The sequence below is a fragment of the Psammomys obesus genome, unplaced genomic scaffold, assembly GCF_907164565.1.
Source record: "Psammomys obesus unplaced genomic scaffold, mPsaObe1.curated_primary_1811, whole genome shotgun sequence".
Lineage (NCBI taxonomy): Eukaryota > Metazoa > Chordata > Mammalia > Rodentia > Muridae > Psammomys > Psammomys obesus.
The window spans coordinates 8,094,999-8,109,902 of record NW_026590663.1 but is presented as its reverse complement, the minus strand read 5'-3'; positions in this window follow the sequence as shown (position 1 = coordinate 8,109,902).

Below are 14,904 nucleotides of genomic sequence, written 5' to 3'. Positions count from 1 at the left end.
AAGCAAAACGTAAGCCTGCACTGCGGATCCGCACTACAGAAAATCAATTAAGGGGAGGGACTTCCTCCAGACCCCCTTCCCCATCCGCTTTCTCTCGCTCCTGGGAAGGACATGGTTTCCACCCTCCCTGTAGTCCAAAGAAGACAAGCCTTTTGCAAACCTCCGGTCCCTGGGGGGACATCTGAGGGCAAAGGTCGTAAAGAACTTTTGCTGTGGCGAGGCGATGGCACTGAGTCAGGACAGTCCCTTTCCCGGGGGATGGGATGCTCAGGTCTGCGTGCAGTGTGGCTCTTCATCCAGCAGGTGGCGCCAGATCTCACCGACTGCTGGTAGCCCAGGGAACTCTCACTGGGGAAGTTTCCTAGGCAACAGACAGCGTTTCTAAAAGCCATACCCTTGACAACCATTCGAAGTCCATAGTAAATCTGGCTTCTGAAGGACAGGAAGAGCACAGAAAGCAAAATAATCTGGGGGTTATTTTGCTAGCTGGGGCTGCCCAGAAGAGCGAGAAAAAAAAACCTCTTTAATATGATTGCTTTACTCCCCACCAGCGCCTGCTAGGGTGTCTCGCTCCCAGCTACCACACACGTCAGGGATGCACGGAGTCCATTATTGTGGCTGGGGAGAATGAGAGAGAGAAGGTAATTTCCAGTCACCAGCTGGTCGGACCCTGGGCCTGCTTGGCTGTGGCCGCTTCCATCTGCCTTGTGTCTATGAAGTGCCTAAACTGTGTCAGGGCAGCTGGCAGTGAGGTTTGCTGGGAAACCCAGAGCAAGGCAAAGCAGAGGGCGTGTAAAGGCTAAGGGGACACGGCCTGCCTCTCCCATCCAGTTCTGTCAGTTGGCCTTAGAGGGCCAGGGGCTTTGCTGCTGTGAGCCGGCCTCCCTCATATCAGAGAACCCACAGAGGTGGACGGAAGGGGACTTAGGCATTCAGGGACCTTGTGACACCTCCCAAATAGCACAGCTCTCCAAGAAGGGCGCAGAGCTGGAGTCTCTAGCTGCTATGGAGACAAGAGGTGAGACTTGAGGTTAGGTCTTGGGAACAAATCCAAATGAGGCGAGAGGCAGATTTGGTGTGATCAGGTCAGTCCAGTTAGCTGAGTGGAATCACCCAAGGCCTCAGCTCACTGCCGCTGCTGAACTGACTCCACGATTACCTCAGTTCTCTAGAGAAACAACTGTCTCTGTATCTATGTGTCTGCCTGCTACCCTCCAGATTTCTATCCAGAGAGACAGAGACGGGAAGACTGATCCGGAGTCAGAATTATCATGAGGATCTGGTTTCCGCGATGATAGGGATTGAAGGAAAATGCAAGGTGCTGCAGCCAGCAACATGGGAACCCACAGCACTGACTATTTTGAGCCAAAGTCCCTAAGTAGGGGACCCACGTCTTAGCTGGAAGACAGCAGGCCGAGAGAGCAGGCTGTGACGCAGCCTCTGTTGTTGATCTGTTTATGATTCTCCGGGGTTAGATGGTGTGAATCCAAATGCTAAGGAACCCTGTCCAGAAACAGCACTACCTACACAACCAGACTTGTGTTCCCCAGAATAACCCGGGCACCTCAGGAATGACGTGGGATTCTCGCCAGGCTTCCCTCTCGAACTTGCATATTTCGCCTCGAGCATAGGCTCTTGGCACTGCCCTCATCACATGGCCTGCTGGGCCGCTGCTCTCCTCTAACACCCAAGCCATGACCGTCTCTTGCCTGCGTCACAGCAGTGGCCTCGTTCTCCCAGGTCCCGCTGCTGCCTCCTCCTAGAAGTTTGTTTTTTTCAGGGTTTCAAGACAGGGTTTCTCTGTGTAGCTTTGGCTGTCCTGGACTCACTTTGTAGACCAGGCTGTCCTTGAACTCACTGCGATCTGCCTGCCTCTCCCTCCCCAGTGCTGGGATTACAGGCGTGTGCCACCAAGCTCAGTTCTTCTAGACTCTTTTAAGTACATTAATTGGATGATCCTTTCAAGACTTAAGTTAGAGCTTGTGAAGGCCCTGGAGTGTGGTTTTCTTGGGCTCAAAATAAAAGCCAGGCTCATTCTTGTGACCTTCAAGGTCCTTTGTGATCTGACCCCTACAATTCCCGCCTTGGTAACTGTTGCTTTCTCCTCATCCTGTGGCACACCCACTCTGGCCTCTTTGTTCTCCTGCCATGCTCCCGTGAGACCCTTTTTGTTGACTTTCCCCAGATATTCCTCTTCTGCCTGCCTCTCCCCTCCTGCAGGCATCTGCTCCAGGAGCATCTTGACAGGCTCCCAGCACACGCACCAGCACCCCCTCATTGCTTTCAAAAAACACCACAAGCATACTCTGCTTGTGAGGATGCTGTCTGCTCTCCTCACATGACTGTATCGCTAAGATACTGACACTCCTAAGTAAGTGGACAAATACATGAAGCAGGTTCCTCACCTGGTGCTTGTAGGCATAGCAATGCCGAGGATGCAGAGATGGACAGAGCACATGCTCTTTGAAGAACTCGGCACTCTTTGCCACTAAGAGGCAAGCTTTGATCTGTGTCGGTGAGCAGTAACCACGAAAAGAAGATGCAAACGGCAGCAGTACCGGTGGAGTTGGCTCTGTACCGGAACTGTGTACACGAATTATGACACTATAAAACCCCATGGTGTGGAGAATATGGCTTCCCTTCCAGAGGAGGATGCAGGCTCAGAGAGGCAAAGTCATTTGCCCAAGGCCATCTAGCCGCTGAGCTGCTGCTGAGCTGAGGCAGGGTCCTCATTCCCATTCTCCAGCCCCAATGTCCCTTCTCCCACTCTCCCAAGGGAAGCCAACATGGTGCAGAGATGGAGAGACAGAGAGACTGAGAGGCTGAGAGAGAGAGAGAGGTCTGGAGTGTTTCATATGGAGCATCAGAGTATGTTCAGCCACTGCCAGCCTCCTGCCTGTAGCCAGGGCTGACTGGGCTCTCCTGGACACCAGCCCTCTTGCCACACCCCCACCTTTGGCACAGCATTGACTACACAAGGATCCCTTTTGGGCCCGGTCATGCGTGTAACCACAGGCTGACAGGCGTCAGGGTGCCAGGGCAGCCAAGGGTGAGGTCACAGGCTGAGCACTCCATACCCAGCCCCTCCTTTCTCTCACCACGGGCTCAGTTTTTTGCTCTGCTGGCTGCAGAATTCCTGAGCAGCCTCAGCCCAGCAGGCACTGGTTTCTCCCTGGCAAGGTTTAAGCCCACCAGCTTCCTGTTGCTGTGGTAACAGATCACCACTCCATAGTTTAGGACAACATAAACTTCCTATCTCACTGGGGCGCCAGTCAGAGGTCTGGGCTTCACCCTCCCGGCTGCCTTCTTCTGGATGCTCCAGGGAGAACCCACTTCCCTGCCCCGAGAGCTCTTGAGACTGCCTACAGTCTAGGCTCATGGCTTCATCTTGTCCCTTCAAAGCCAGAGCGCAGTGTCTTCACTTCTCCCTGTTTCTCTGACCGGCTTAGACTCTTCACTCCTGCTTCTTGTTCAAGGGCCCACTGTAGCCTTCCCAGCTCCACATTTTCAACCTCATCATGTCTGCAAATGTCCCTGTCACACTGGACCCCACGGGTTCCAGGAGTCAGGTGGAAACCTCTCAGAGGGCGTTGCGTGGCTTGCCACAGCAGTCTAGGATGCTCTCCTCCATAAAGGGCGAGGGGATCTTTATGGGAAGCATGGACACCGTCCTTAGGAAGTTCTGTGTGTGCCACACATCCCAAGGCTTGCTTCACAGACTGGAAACCAGCCTTGCTTTCTTGGGCCATCCCAGGAACTTGTGTTTTCAGCTTTATCTACCCTGCAAGTTCTCAAGGTAAGACAGGGGTTATGTCATAGGCCCATACATGCCAGAGACCCTGGCATAGGGCAGAGAGGAACAGGCACCGGGGCCGCCGCAGGTTGGACATATGGGAGGCCTCTGGCAGGTCTGTGAGTCCGCCCACACTCTGTGAATGCAACCCTTTTGTGTTTGCATCTATGTTGGGGGGCGAGAGGGAGGAGAACCTGAATCCCACCATTAGGTGTTGGAAACCCTGGTTTAGTTGAGGGTGTAGCTGAGCTGTTAGAATACACAAAGCTCTTGGTTTGATTCTAAGCACAACACAGAACTGGTTGTATAATCCCAGGCAGGAGACTCAGAAGTTCAAGGTCATCCTTGGCTACAAAGTAAGTTTGAGGCCAGCCTGGCATGAATGTGACCCTCCCTCAATAGGAAAAGAGGGGTGGGGGAAGGAGGAAAGAAGAGAAGAGACCCTGGCCTGGGAAGCATTTCCAGGCAAGGGGGCTCCCTTCTCTTAGCCACCAAGGTCCCTCAGCAGAGGGGAGGGGGTAGAGAGGGCTGTTCCTATTGCCTCTCGCTTCTGTTCTTACCTATTCAACTGGTTTTGATTGCCTATAGGGCAGCAGAGCTGTCTGGGATTGGCTGAGGACAGAGCTGGTGAGCAAGGCGGCTGGATATCGGTAAGAAGAGGAAGATGGTTATAACCTGCCACCAGCTCCACCAACTCTGCTCAGACTGGGCAACAGTCAGAGGCATCACTTCCTGGCATGCTGGCCTGAGGGTGCCACACTGAGCTTCCTAGTGATGCTGAGAATAGGGGCCCGCGGACCTCCCTTGGAACACACAGAACCGGAGGGCTCAGGCCATACTCACCCAGTCCTCCTCTGCAGTTACTCAGGGATGCAGAGTTCCTGGCACTATTGGCACATATCTGTGGCTCTACAACCCATGGCTCCTGCTCTCTGCTGCTGCTGCTGCTGGCCCGAGAGGCAGGCAGCCTCTACTCAAGTCCCCATTCCTGACGGAGTCTGGTACCTCAGGATAGAAATGGGCTCTCCTTGCTTCTCAGTTCCCACGCTCATGTCTGCCCAGAGCTCTGTGTTCATCCCACCCTGCATGCCCTTCCTGCTCCTGGCTTTACTCTCCCATCAGCCAGACTGACAGAAGGGGGGAGTGCTCACCACAGCTTGGCAGGGTGGGACCAGAAGCTCTTCCCTTCCTGTAGAAGCCGCTTCAAACATGGTGCTGGGATTTCAGAATTTGGGGGTTGGATGGGAGGTCGTTTTGTTTTGTGGAACAGGAGGTGCGTTTTGAGCCAATGGGAAGCACTTCTGTTTTATGCTTCGCCGTTTCCTGAGCCCTGAGCCTTGCATTTACAAAGGGCTTGCCCAGGGTCCCCCCTCTCACTCCCCCCTCCCCCGCCGTAGGCACCTGACTTAGGCTACAACTGTGGGGTGAGCAGGTAGAGAGCCAAGAGACAAAAAAAGACAAAACACACTGGGTCTGCGTCTCTTCCGGGGGAGGCGCAGAGGTGTGTGCAGCATCCACACCATTGCCAGCAAAGTGCGCTGTTTCCATAATGGGGACACTAGACCCGGTGGCTGCAGGCCTGTAATCGCAGTTGCTTAGCGGGGTGAGGCAAGAACTTTGCAAGTTTGAGGCCTGGCTGGGCAACTTAGTGAAGCACCGTCTCAAAACTGAAAGAGGGACAGGGGTACTGATTAGTGGTAAAGCACATACCTATAGTGTACAAGCTCTAAGTTGGGAGGAGGAAGAGCAAGAGGAGGAGGGGAAAGGACAGTGAGGGGGGAGGGGAGGGGATGGAGGGCCAACCATAAGGAAGGACCCAAGTTCAGGTGAAAAGGGAGAAAGATCAGGTTAGGACTAGGAAATTCTCATGAGCCTCCCTCCCCACCACCACCTCTACAGGAGCGTGTAGAGAACCTGGGCACCAGCACAGGACACGGAGGGACAGGACAGTGACTTCCTCCAGCCATGGACAGCCTCAGCAGGCCTCCTGTGGGTGATGACCTAGTGGCTCCATTATCATCCTCCATCTTCTCTTGCCTGCAGGGACAAGGGTCCGATGCTCCTGTGTTTGATCTGAGAGACTGCAGAAGAGGGGGGTTTGCAGGCCTGCTCTCCCCTGTGGCTGGGAGAGGGAAAGGGCCGGACACCTGTGAGAAGCCTCAGGTTGTCTGATGATCGCGCACGCCTGAGGCTTGCTCCACAAGCAGTTTCTGTGGAAGGAGAGGTTCGGATCAGACACCCCACAGCCATCTTTCACTCACCATCTGTCCCCCTTTGTTCTCTGCTTGGGTTATCCACAGGTCTGAGGCATGGTACAAGCACAGGGAAAGGAAGGGTACCTCTGCTCTCTGTGGAAAGGCAGTTCCTTTCTTCCACTGACAGGAGAGGCAGGGCCAGGATCCCTGGGGCCCCCTTTGCCCTAAAAAACTTAAACAGATCGGCCTTGCAGATGAAACAGGTCTGCCACAGACCAGCCTGTTTACCTCTCCTGCTGGTGAGAAGGCACCTTGTAGCCCTTCCTCCTGTGAGAGACTCCTCTGTGCACCATGGCTCTAGAATCCTGCAAATGCCCCTCCCTCTTCGGCTCACTGTCCCAAATTTCTCCATCCCTCATTCCCAGAAGGCCCAGCATTTTTTGCTCTCTCTCTGTCTGTCTCTGCCTGCTTCCCTCTCTCTGTCCCTCACTCTCCTCCTCTCCCCTCTTCAGTTCCAGAGACTGAAGCAGTCTTGTCCACGAACATGCGTCCCCAGCTCTTACACAGCATTTCCATGCCCAGGACTATCACAGCAGCCTGCCATATACTGACTCATTTGATGGCCATGTTAATTTGTGGGAGGGATATTAATATGCAAAATAGGAACCTTATACACTTTAATGACTGAAGACAGGCACTAGAGACCCCCAAAGGACCAAGCCAAACTTCACTCTCAGCTAACATGGGCATGAGTCCCATAGGCCTGTCCCCAGAAGTAACTTAGCTCTACTAGATTACAGGAAGGTGGCCTTACTCATTAAGGGGTGGAAATCTTATGCTGATGTCTGATGTCAACTTGGCACAAGCTAGAGTCATCAGAGGGGAGGGAGCCTCAACTGAAAAGAAAAAAATGCCTCTTTAAGACTGGGGTGTAGGGACTGGAGAGAGATGGCTCAGTGGTTTAAGAGCTCTGTCTGCTCTTCCAAAGGACCCGGGTTCAATTTCCAGCACCCACACGGCAGCTCATAACTGTCTAAAACTCCAGTTCCAAGGAATCTGACACCTTCACAGTAATGCACATTAAGTAAAGTTAAATAAATTTATATTGGGGTATTGAACTCTTGCACTGTGGCACATGGTGTGATCCCAGCACTCTGGGAGGCAGAGGCAGGGAGATCACTGTGAGTTCGAGGCCAGCCTGGTCTACAGAGCGAGTCCAGGACAGTCAAGGCTACACAGAGCCTTGTGTAGCCTGTCTCAAAAAACAAACAAAGATTGGGGTGCAGAGCTCACCCGGGCAGCACGGTGGAGCCTCGGGCCACAAGGGTGTGTGCAGGAGTGCCGGCACTGCCCTCATTTGCCCTGGGATGGTGTGGGCAAGGACGACACGCCCTTCAGCTCTGCCACCCACGGCGGGTGGGAAAGCCGGTCCCGAGGTCATGAGAGCAGGAGAGTTGGCCCTGCTCCTCACAGGCTCAGCACTCTGGAGAGCAGACCCCGAGTCTTGCACAGGAAGCACAACAGAGCCGGCTCTACCCCTTGCCAGGTGTGGCAGTGTGGGTGAAGGGGAGCTGGCGGGGTGACCGGTTCAGCTACTACCCAGGCCCCAACCAAGGGCTTTGAGTTGGGCTACCCCAGCATCTACCCCATCTGTGACCTACTGGAGTATTTGAAGGGGCCGGTCCTGCAGATCCAAAGCTGCAGGATCTCCATGACACAGGGAAACAACAGGATATTTGAGGGGAGTCTTGGGGAGGATTCAGAGCTGGTAGCGTAGCAGAAGCCAGAGGCCTGGAACTAACCCAGTGACTCTCAGCAACAAACATTTGCCAGCAAAGAAGTGAGGAAAAAGGGTAGACTGAGGAACACACCATGACACACTGCAGCTGCCACAGTGAGACCTCCCTTTCGGGAGAGAGGTTGCAAGGGCAGAGGGTGGGTGTGGAGGGATGGAGAGAGGAGTGGGATTGGGTGCATGATGTAGACGTCACAAAGAATCAATAAAAAGTTAAATAAAAAAGACTGAGGCGTAGGCAAGTCTGTAGGGCATTTTCTTAATTTGTGATTGATGTGGGTGGGGCCATCCGTGGGCTGGTGGCCCTGGGTTCTATAAGACCGTGGATTGAGCAAACAATCCACAAGGAGCAAGCCAGCAAGCAGCACCCTTCCACAGCCTGTCTTGGCTCCTGCCTCCAGGTCCTGTCCTGCTGGATTCCTGCTCTCAGTGCTGTTTGATGGTGAACTCTGAGGCAGGATTGTAAATTAAATAAACCCTTTCCTCCCCAAGTTGCTTTTGGCTGCGTTATAGTAACCCTAGCTAAGACAAGTCCCAGTGTTGACCTCTGGCCTCTGTGTATGCGCACACATTTGCCTGTGTATATATACACACAAACACAATTAAGTGGACAGGGAGAGAGAGTAGATGAGGTCACTTTTCCAACACTTTGTGTAAACGGAAAGCCTATGCACGTGGTCTTTTATCATAGTGGCACCCTCGGTGGCCAGGCCACGTGGTGGTGGGGAGCCGGCCATGCGGGGGAACGGGCCTCCGGGTGTCTTCTGTCGGCCTGTACCTCCCCTGCTGACTTTTCGAGGATTTTGATTTTGATTTTACGTGTGAGGGTTTGCCTGCAGTGTGCGCATCCCATGCGTACTCTCTGCCTCGTGCCTGGGGAGCCAGGAGGTGCTCCCTGGAACGGGAGGGACAGACTGCGCCAGCCTCCACCTGGGGCCAACCTGCGTCCGGAAGAGCGGCCGGCGCTCTTTGCAGCTGAGCCACTCCGCTCCGCCTCCTTTCCTACTGACCTTTACGGTGTCTTCAGGTGTTTTTATTTTGTGTGTATGAAGGCCCTGCTTGCGTATACGGATGTCCGCCGCGCACACATCTGGTGCCCGCAGAGGCCGGAAGAAGGCTCGGATCCACTGGAAAGGAAGTGACTCGCAGCCGTGAACCACCATGTGGATGCAGGGAGTGGACTTGGGTCCTTTGCAATAAGCGCCCTTACCCACCGAGCCATCCCTCAACCCCCAGCCCTCCCTCCTTTCTGAAACAGGGTCTTTCGATGTGCATTGCATATGAGTTTCAGAATACGGACTTCCTGTGGGCTGGATTGATGGCTCAGAAATTAGGGGCACCGGCTGCTTTTCCAGAGGACTTGGGTTCAATTCCCAGTGCCACACAGTGGCTCACAGCTAGCTGTCTGTAACTCCAGTCCCAGGGGATCCAGGTCCCTCCCCTGGCCTCCCCGAACCATGCATGCACACAGATGTTCATGCAGGCTGTCTTATTTTTTGTTTGTTTTGCTTCTTATAAAAAAAAAATTTTTTTTTTAATTTTTACTTTTGGTTTTTGAAGACTGGGTTTCTTTGTGTAGAAAAGAGCATTTAACTGAGGGTGCTTCCGTGACCCTCAAGGTGGGAAGCATGTTGGCAGGCTTGGTGCTGGAGACAAACACCAGCAGGGCTGGGGTTGGGTAGGGAGCTAACTGGATCTGGAGTGGGCCTTTGAAACCTCAGAGCCCACCCACCCACAAGTGACAGATCTCCTCCAACAAGGCCTAACGTTTCTTCCAACCTTCCCCAAATAGTTCCACCAACTGGAGACCAGGCATTCAGATATATGAGCCTGGGAGCCATTCTCCTTCAGACTGACACAGAAGCAGAGCAGCCATAGACGTAAAATAAAACCACATGGATGTTTTAATTGGAGTGGTATTAAAATATTAATCAAATTTGAAAGAATTAATGAATAAAACATAGACGTATATCCAGAAACATGACTTGTTTCTCCATTTATCAAGTTCTCTCTATTTTTCTCTCTTTCTTTTTGGAGAAACAGGGTGTAGTAGTCAGGGTTTTCTAAAAGAAAACAACTTATAAAATGGATAAATATACATCTCTATGTCCCATATACAAACATATACATATTTGGGATTTTTTTTGTAGAGACTTACAGGCTGTGGTCCAGCAATGGCTGTCAATCAACAGAAGTCTGAAGAGCCCAGTAGCTGCCCACTCCATGAGGCTGGGTCTCTCCGCTGGTCTTCAGCATATGCCGGCATCCTGAAGAAGGAGGTTCCAATGCCTGAGAAGGGGTGGGCTTGCCAGTGAGAGCAGGCTTCCTTCTTCCATGGCCTTTAAACAGGCTGCCAGCAGGAGGTCCAGAGTGAAGGCGATCCAGATTAGTGGAGTCCTCCTGCTTCAAATGATTTAATTACGAAAAAAACAAAAAAACCCTCACAGGTGTGCCCAGACATTTGGGTTTTAGCTATTTCCAGGTGTGGTCAAGTTGATGACCAAGAACAGCCATCACAGGGTCTCTTTGTGTAGCCCTGACTACTCTGGAACTGGCTATGTAGAACAGGCTGGCCTTGAGCTCACAGAGATCCAGCATTCCACCTGCTGAGATCAAAGGCATGTGCCACCAGGCCCTCGCCTGGCATTATCAAATCCTCTTTAATTCCAATACAATTTTGTAGTTTTTCTTTATATACTTTTTACATGTGTATTTCTTGTTAAACATGAATGTATTTTGTCTATGTTGAATGACATTTTTCTCCAAATTCTTTGTTTGGGTTTTTTGTTTGTTTGTTTGTTTTGTTTTCGAGACAGGGTTTCTCTGTGTAGCCCTGGCTGTCCTAGAATTCACTCTGTAGACCAGGCTGACCTTGAACTCACAGAGATCCTCCTGCCTCTGCCTCCTGAGTGCTGGGATTAAAGGTGTGCACTATACACCCAAATGTTTTTATTTCATAATTGTGTGTGTGTGTGTCTGAGTGTGGGTTTGTGCTTGTAACCGCAGTACCCAAGGAAGTACTCCTCTGAAACTGGAGTTACAGCTGGTTTTGAGCCCACGTGAATGTTCAGAGCTGAACTCTGCCCTCTGCTAGAGTCGTCTGTGATCTCGATCACTGACATGGTTTTATCATGGAATGCCTTATTTTCTCCATCTATTGTGACTGAAATTTTTGCTGGGTCTGGCCTGGCATGTGTGGTCTCTTAGAGTCTGTAGAATGTCTGTCCAGGCCCTTCTTGCTTTTAGAGTCTTCACTGAGAAGTCATGCAGTATTTTAATAGGTAGGTCTGTCTTTATATGTTACTTTGCCTTTTCCTCCTGCAGCTTTTATTATTCTTTTGTTGTTGTTCTGTATGTTTAGTGTTTTGATTATTGTGTGGTTGGGGGTGATGACTTTCTGTTCTGGTCTAATCTATTTGGTGTTCTGTGAGATTTTTGTACCTTTATAGTCTTGTCCTTCTTCATGTTAAGAAAATTTTCTTCCATGATTTTGGTACAAGTATTTTCTAGGCCTTTGAGCTGATATTCTTCCCCTTCTATTTCTATTATTCTTGGGCTTTGTTTTTTCATAATGTCCAAGATTTTCTTGATGTTTTGTGTCAGAAATTCTTTTTCAGATCTAACATTTTATTTTACCAAGATACTCTTTTTTTTTTTTTTTTTTTGTATTACGTCTTCAATGCCTGAGTGTCTTTCTTCCCTCCATTGTATTCTGTTGGTGGTGCTTGCCTCTGTTTGAGCTCCTAAACTTCTCCTTCCCATATTTCTCTCAGGTTGGGTTTTCTTTATGGATTTTATTTTCTCTTTCAGGTCTTGGGATGTCTTCACTCATTTCTGCTCACTGTTTGTATTTCCTAGGTTTCTTTAAGGGATTTACTCATTTGCTCTTTAAGGACCTTTCTCGTATTCACAGAGACTATTTTAAGGTCTTTTTCTGGTGCTTCAGCTATGCTGCAGTTCTTAGGGCCTGCTGCGGTAGGGTTGTTGTCCTGTAGCTATGACTGTGTTTTTACATTGGCATCTAGGTGTTGTTTGGGGAAGATTGCAGTTCTAGGGGCTAATATCTGGTCTTGTCTTTGTTAGATGGCTCTCTTGTTCCCTAGTTTCTGTTTCCCCTTCTAGTTCTTAGAGCATGTTGGCTGTGTGCTACCTGATAGGATTCTACTAGGTGTGGCCTCTGGGGACTCTGGGTAAAATGTGTTTCTATGTGTTGAGAGCTGACACTTAGGAGTGGGGGTGGGCTGAGTGGGTGAGGGGTTTCACAGGAAGGGGGAAAGCAGAGTGTTACACCAGGATCTGCTTAGTCCCCTGGGAATGGGGACAGAGAGGAAGTAAAGGCAGGCGACCTGCTGCAGAGCTGGGGGTGAGACTGGGCGTTAGATTTGGGGGATCTGAAGAAAAGGTCAGATCTGTAGATAGCCTACCTGCTTCCCTGAAGGAGTCCTTTGCCCACAATTAAAGTTGGAAGGTGTGTGTGAGAGAAAGAGAGAGAGAGAGAGAGAGAGAGAGAGAGAAGTGCTGGTCAAGAACTTGGCGTGGTGGTGCATGCCTTGAACTTTGACTCAGGAATTAGAGGCAGGTAGATCTCTGTGTGTTCAAGGCCAGCCTGGTCTACAGAGAGAGAGAGAGAGAGAGAGAGAGAGAGAGAGAGAGTTCAAGAACAGCCAAGACTAAAAGACAGAATGAAAGAAAACCCTCATGTGCCCAGGTTAAGTCTGGTACTGTGTGGTGACCCAGCTGGGCTGATTTGGGAGGATTCCTACGTCAGTTTCATGGAGTCTTTCTTCTCTGGCTACTGGGATACCCCAGAGAAGAGTTGTCCAGTGTCCAGCCTGACAGTAAAGGGACCTGGCTGTGTGACAAGGCGCAGGATCTCTGAATTCAGCATCCAATAGCACCTGGGCACCAGAGCCCTTTGTGCTCAGTGTGGTTCTCAGTTCAGAAGGTGGCTGAGGCTGTGCTAGCCCAGTGTGTCTCGTCTCAGCGGAAACATCCCACAGGGCCTGCTCATCACGAAATGACAATCGTTTCCTGGTAGTCTGGAGTTAGGGAAGAGACCTGGGGATCTAATTGTTCTTTCCTTTAGCCTAGGCTCCTGCAGTTCCAGAGGCATTTGGCTTGCCAATCTCTGAGCTTTCTGATGTAAAGCAACTCGACTCTCAGCTTCCTTTCTGCCTGTTGGAGACAGCTTGGGCAGCGAGGTCAGGGTGACTGCCTGCCATCTTGCCTCGGAAATCCTGTTGCTTTTGTCTTCTTCCCTGCTCTCTCCATCCTTGCAGTTATCAATTGACTTCTTATTATTAGCCTTCTTATTAAAGTGAGTAAAATTAGAGGTATGAATTCAGTCACCATTGTAACCAAGAGCCCCAACTTCCCTTTTCAATATCTCTGTAAAAATGTGATTCCCGGGACTAACCCTGCTTGGTCATGGAGGATTGCAATTTTAATGTACCAGGATTTGTTTATTTCTGCCTTCTCACTTAGCAGTCTTTAAGTGAACATGATTAGCAAGAAAGGAGGCTTTCTAAGAGGGAAATTTAAGGAAAATGTCTCCAGTGGGATAACTTTTATTGAGCATATGAAAAAACATAGAGTCTGAATTCTAGTGTGATGCCTGTAGCAGCCCCTCCAGACTGAGGACTGACTTCCTTTAGGGACACCCAGGGCATGCCTTTCACGGCCTTCCACGGTGTGTGCGTGCGGACTCAGGATAAACCCATTGACGGCTGACTGGGACAGCTCGGTGGGAGGCCTGATTTGATCTTGTATCAGTTGGTGGGGCCAGTTCTGCCACCAGAAAGGAGTCTTTCATGCCTCTCTCTCTGAATGCAACTCATTGCCCACCCCTCCCCTGATCAAAATACCATGCCAGCCCTTCGGTGTCTGGGTCAGGACTAGGTAACTTTTGTCTGTCTGTCTATTGAGACTGGTTCTCACGTAGCTTGAGCCGGCCTCAAAATCTATGTGTAGCCAACTGAGGGGAGCCCTGAACTTGGATCCTCTTGCCTTTACCTCCTAAAGTGGGCTAAGCTTTTATCATCACATCCATCAGGATGGGTAACTTGTTTGCAGTCTTGTCTGTCTGTCTGGTTGCTTGGTTGGTTGGTTTGGTTTTTTGAGAGATTACCAACCTGTCAACCTGGCTGATCTCAAACTTTCAATCTGTCTGCTTCTTCCTTCAAAGTGACAGAATTACAGGCAGTTGCTGTCATGTCCAACTCTCTCTGTTTCTGTGTGTGTGTGTGTGAGAGAGAGAGAGAGAGAGAGAGCGAGAGACTATTAAACACAGCATTTTGAAAGAAAGAAAATATGAAGGGATTTAGAGACTGCAGACAAATAAGCAAGAAGCCCTGGGGTGCATTGCCTTTAGGTGGTGCAGCCGTCCTGGTACCTGGTCCCCGTGCTGAACTGTCTGCCTGGCCTCTGCAGCCCCGGGCTGGGCGCTCTTGTTTTGATCCTACCTTCTCCTCTCATGTCTCACTGGAGACAAGCTGTGATCCCACACCTCGAATAGCAGCTTGTCCCACTAATTCTCTCACAGACATTTCTGAAGCTGAGTGTTTTGGAGAGATTTTAGCAAAAAGGCATTATGAATGGGGATTGACATTTGGCAGCTGGCCTACCAAGCGTGGGAGGCCCTCCTCTGTGGCTGCAGAATGTTTGCAAACCACCAGGTGGTGGAGAAGGCAGCAGAGAGACTGAGTTCAAGTCTCCGCCAAGCTGAGCAGTCGTGAGCAGTTTGGTAAGGTCTGGAGACTCACTTTATCTGCCTCTGAAATGGGGACACCGCGTTGTGCCGTGTCTTCACCCGCCGTAGAGGCTTACCGGAGTGGATTTGATTGCCCGGGGCGCTCCCCTACACCACACTCCGGTCTGCATGTGCGCTTGCACTCGTTGGCGTGTGCACGCGAGCGTGCGTGTACGAGCGCGCGCGCCCGAGGGTGTTTCCCGGGCATAACGTGCTTGTGGGTGTGTGCGCCCTCGGAGCGTGTGGCTGCCGGCGCCAGGCTGAGCCCGAGCGCGCGTGGGGCCGGGGCGGCGAGGCGGCCGTGGGTCGGCGCTGCGGTGCGCGCCAGCCTGCCGGCGGGGAGGGGCGGGCGGCGGGCGGGCGAGGGGGAGGG